Source organism: Bos indicus x Bos taurus, chromosome 5, assembly GCF_003369695.1.
Source record: "Bos indicus x Bos taurus breed Angus x Brahman F1 hybrid chromosome 5, Bos_hybrid_MaternalHap_v2.0, whole genome shotgun sequence".
Taxonomy (NCBI): domain Eukaryota; kingdom Metazoa; phylum Chordata; class Mammalia; order Artiodactyla; family Bovidae; genus Bos; species Bos indicus x Bos taurus.
The window spans coordinates 54,096,532-54,102,025 of NC_040080.1; the positions used below are offsets into that span (position 1 = coordinate 54,096,532).

Sequence of the window (5,494 nt, forward strand, 5' to 3'; positions counted from 1 at the left end):
GGCAAAACAGAAAACTCTGCATAAAACTGAACCATGGAAATCAGAAACGTAGATCTTGAGGGAAACCCATGGTATGAGAGCAATTCTCTCTGAGAATTTGGAAAACAAACAAGGGCAGTGCCAATCGCATAATCCTGCTCATCCTTTTTCTGATTAAACCCGGGGTCAAAGGAATGCCAGCCTACTAGAAGAAAGAGTGGATTTTTTTTACTGCTCTCACCCATGAAGAAGACACCGTGGTGATAGAAGAGCTCCCCAACTTTCCTCTACCTTACTTGACCCCAGATATGAATACCTCCAACTGAAACCTTGCTACTTCATTTTGCAATATGAAGAAGTGCTTGCTGGAGGAACTTTCTAGCCGGATACCCTTGAATGCACTTCCTGATGAAGTGGGAGATGTGCCAGCTGCCACTACAGATGCTGAAAGCCCTGGGAACAAGTAAAGCTGATTGTAATAATATGTTGCATGAGGCTGAAGGCGCTATGGTGGTGGAGAGCCCCAGTTCAGGGGTAGGCACCTTCCAGCTAAACAAAGGCCAAGGCAAAATTTGGCCCTTTACTCTAGCAAAACTATTATGATATCTTGCTACTATATTACAAGGCACATGAGGGCTACAGACTATCCCTCAAAAAGAAAAAAAAAAAGATAGTAGCATCAGGGGAAACTGAAAGTTTCTTGTTCCTAGAGATGCTGATTGGCAATAGAAGCTATATAGCTATGATTTCAGAAACATGGAGAAGGCTGTCAACCAAGAAATATATTACTTTATTACTTGCAAATTCTTTAATTTCCATTATTACAGATGCATTTCTTCAATCTGTTTTGCTCTTTTGTTTAAAAAAATTCAGGCTGTAATAAATTAGCATCAAATCATTTATACCTTCTTATGAATTAATTCCGGAGAAGGCAATGGCACCCCACTCCAGTACTCTTGTATGGAAAATCCCATGGACGGAGGAGCCTAGAGGGCTGCAGTCCATGGGGTCGCTGAGGGTCAGACACGACTGAGCGACTTCACTTTCACTTTTCACTTTCATGTATTGGAGAAGGAAATGGCAACCCGCTCCAGTGTTCTTGCCTGGAGAATCCCAGGGACGGGGGAGTCTGGTGGGCTGTAGTCTATAGGGTCACACAGAGTCGGACACAACTGAAGTGACTTAGCAGCAGCAGCATGAATTAATTCGTGTATTAGAATCTTATCCCAGAGATTCACCAACACCTTCTAGTAACAAAATGGGAGGAGAAAGAAAAATAAAAGAATGCTCCGTGTCTGAGGGGAGATTTATAGCATAAGGAACAGATCACTTTAGACTTAAAAATCAGAGGTTGAGAGGCAGGTTTCTGGAAATAAAACAGGAAGAAGAAAACAGATGAGAAAGGCAAAAGCAAGCAACATTAAGTTTTATTCTTTCACTTGAATGTTTTTGTTTCAATAAATTGATTAATTGAGCCATTTGCAAAAATGAGATTTTTGATGGTTAAGGTATCTTTCAGTTCAAAGATGAAGTACTAAAAGCTAGCATTGTTTTATGCCTTTCATTGTTTGTAACTGCCTTTTCACTGCCTAAAAAACCACCTGGAATATGGCAGATAATAAATTTTTTCATGAATGAATAAGTGAATGAATGAATAAAGCTAAAACTTCAAACCCAGATAAATAGTATTTCTTTCAAAGTTATTGCCTGGAAGACTGTGTACTTATTCCGATCATCTCCTTATTGACCCAGACATATTTAAACACCATTCTGAGAATTGCCAAAGCAAATGACAAAGTCATTTTAAAATCATCAGTGGAATCAAGTCATCTCCCTCTGGTGAAATATTCAGTTTTGGGTTTTTTTTTTTAACTTTGTTATAAGTACCACAGCAGATGAATTTCCAAGTTGGTTCTATTTTTCAATCAAAAATGAGACATAATTCTATGAAAAAGTTAGGTTGACTTTCTTGTGAGGCAAAAGCAAATCTAAAAGGGAGCCCCAATCACTCCAAGAAAGTTTTAAGCAATGGTGGCTTTATTGGCCCAATTGGCTAGCCCTCCCACCTAGATCCTTTGAAAGATAAGACTTATTTAAGACCTAAATTTTTATCTAGTTTCTATTAAACAAACAAATGAGAAAATAAAAATTGTATTCAAGTCACACTCTGTTAACTTCTGTTATTCATTATGCACATCAGAAAAAAAATAGTATTTTAAAAATGTCTTTCAGGGTAGGGCTTCCCCAGTGGCTCATCAGTAAAGAATCCACCTGCAATGCAGGAGAAGCGGATTTGATCCCTGGGTTGGGAAGATCCTCTGGAAAAGGAAATGGCAACCACTTCAGTATTCTTGCCTGAAAAATTTCTTGGACAGAGGAGCCTGGTGGGCTATAGTCCAATGGGTCACAAAGACTTGGACACAACTCAGCAACTAAGCACAGCATAATGATTATATGTATACAGTAAGGACTCCCACATAGACATCTCCAATTCTGACCTATCTCCTAAGCTCTAAGATTTACACTTTCAACTATCTATTAGACCCCACATGTGTGCTAAGTCACTTCAGTTGTGTCTGACTCTTTGTAACCCCATGAACTGTAGCCTGCCAGGCTCCTCTGTCCATGGGATTCTCCAGGCAAGAATACTGGAGTGGGTTGCCATTTCCTTCTCCAATTAGACCCCACACTTGTATGTATAATACCTATGTCAAACTCAACATGTCTTAAAAAAAAAGGTTTGCATTCCTTAGTATTTCCTATCTGTTTTTGCCTATTAGTCTAATCTCCTCAACTAATATGACCTTTTAAAAATGTGATCCAGCCCATGTGAACCCTCCATGACCTACCATCACCTTAAAATTTAAATCTTGTTGCCATGGGGTACAGTCCTCTGACCTCGCCTCTGTGTCATCTCAGCTCCAATAAGTCTACCCTTTACTCACTCTCCTCCAACCCCTCTGCCCCACCTGCTTTTCCTAGAACCACTAAGCTCATCATTGACTCAGCCCCTTACACTTTCTCTTCCTTATGCCTAAAATTCCCTTCCCATACCTTCACATGTCGGATTCCTTCTCACCATCAGGACCCTGTTCAGTGTCATCTTCTGAAAAAGATACATTCTAATCTATCTAAAAGTTCCCCACTCAAGTCACTCTGACCCCCAACTGTGTTTTATTTTATTCATAGGACTAATCATATCTGAAATCATTACTTTATTGTTTGTTTTTTGTCAATTCCCCTACATCTAGAATGTCAGGGACATGAGGGTAGACATTTTGCTTAACTTATTTACTCTAAGAGTTCAGAACAGCACTTAGCACATAGCCTTTGACTATGTGGATCATAACAAACTGTGGAAAATTCTTAAAGGGATGAGAATACCAGATCACCTTACCTGCCTCCTGAGAAACCTGTATGCAGATCAAGAAGCAACAGATAGCCCTGAAGAGGAAGGTGGGCTCTGGGTTCTGGCATGGTCTCTGCCAGTTGAGGGAGAGTAACTCTTGCTACTGCATCATGGGGTCCGTGGGGACCCTTGACTTTGACAAATATGGCGGTCCTTTCCTCATCTTCAAGGATCAGGACTGCAAGTCTCATCTTACGGTACTTGAGGCCCTCAAATCTCATATAATGGCAGCAAAAGCTGTAGCAAATACAATGAAAACATCACTTGGACCAAATGGGCTTGATAAGACGTTGGTGAATAAGTATGGCGACGTGACTATGACCAATGATAGTGCCACCCTCTTAAGCATGATGGATGTTGACCATCAGATCACCAAGCTGATGGCTGAACTGTCCAAATCACAGGATGATGAGATTGGAGATAGAACCACAGGAGTGGTTGTCCTTTGGAAAAGGCTGAGCAGCTGCTGGACCTCCGTATTCACCCAATCAGGATCACCGACGGCCAAGAGCAGGTCACCCGCATCACTATTGAACACCTGGACAAGATCAGCAACAGTGTCCTCGACAACATGAAGAACACCAAGCCCCTGATCCAGACAGTGAAGACCACGCTGGGCTCCAAAGTAATTAACAGCTGTCACTGACAAATGGCCTAGATCACTGTGAATGCCGTTCTCACTGTGGCCAACATGCAGCACAGAGACATTGACTTCCAGCTCATCAAGGTAGAAGGCAAGGTGGGTGGGTGGCTGAAGGACACCAAGCTGATCAAGGGCTTTATCATGGATAAGGACTTCAGTCACCCGCAGAAGACCAGGCAAGTGGAAGATGCTAAGGTTGCAATCCTCACATGTTCATTTGAGCCACCGAAACCAAAGATGAAGTATAAGGTGGATGTGACATCTGTAGAAGATTTTAAAGCCCTTCAGAAGTACAAAAAGGAGAAGTTTGAAGAGATGATCCAGCACATTAAAGAAACTGGTGCTAACCTAGCTATTTGCCAGTGGGGCTTTGATGATGAAGCCAATCATTTACTTCTCCAGAATAATCTGTCAGCGGTTCACTAGGTTGGAGGATCTGAAACTGAGTTGATCGCCATTGCCACAGGTGGCCACATCATCCCTAGGTTCTCAGAGCTCATAGCTGAGAAGCTGGGCTTTGCAGATCCTGTGAAAGAGATCTCGTTTGGGACCACCAAAGACAAGATGCTGGTCATTGAGCAGTGTAAGAACTTCAGAGCCGTCACCATTTTCATCAGAGGAGGAAATAAGATGATCATCAAGGAGGCCAAGCGTTCCCGTCATGACGCTCTGTGTGTAATCTGCAACCTCATTGGGACAACCGCATGGTGTATTGCAGGGGTGCTACCGAGATCGCTTGCGCCCTGGTGGTGAGCCAGGAGGCCGACCAGTGCCCCGCCCTGGAGCAGTACCCATGCACGCCTTTGCCGAGGGACTGGTGGGCATCCCCATGGAGCTCATGGAGAACAGAGGCATGAAGCCCATCCAGACCATGACTGAGGTCCGAACCAGACACGTGAAGGAGGTGAACCCCGCCCTCGGGGATTGGCTGTCTGCACAAGGGAACCAATAATATGAAACATCAACATGTCATAGAAACCTTGATTGGCAAAAAGCAGCAGATCTCTCTTGTAACACAAATGGTTAGAATGACTTTGAAGATTGACAACATCCATAAGCCTGGAGAATCTGAACAGTAAAGACAGAATTTAGAATAAAATGAGGAGTAAGATCCACTACTGTGATTAAATAAATGGGTGTCTTGGGCTGCATCTACAGCTATTTATTGTTAACCTGTATCAGACACTGTGACAACAGTAGCTGTTTGGTAACCATAGTTTCATTTGTTCAAAGACATGAAATTACAGACGTATGATCTCACAAGGTTTTGTATGTGTTGTATTAAAGGGAACACTTTAAACAACCTTTATATTCTGCTCAAGTTAACAAACATTCACTAACATTCATTAAATGCCTTAATTGAAAGGGTTTGAGTTGATTTTTTTTAATAAGATGTAGAACCTGTTTTTATCAGCTTTAAATGTTTAGTTTGTTCTCAAGATTTATGTTAACATTGAGGAATA

The 5,494-nt window shown here is 41.9% G+C and overlaps 1 pseudogene; it reads left to right on the plus strand.

The window, feature by feature from the left end:
• The first annotated feature begins 3,498 nt into the window (after positions 1-3,498).
• LOC113893659 lies at positions 3,499-5,110 on the plus strand (annotated as a pseudogene).
• Positions 5,111-5,494: the final 384 nt, after the last annotated feature.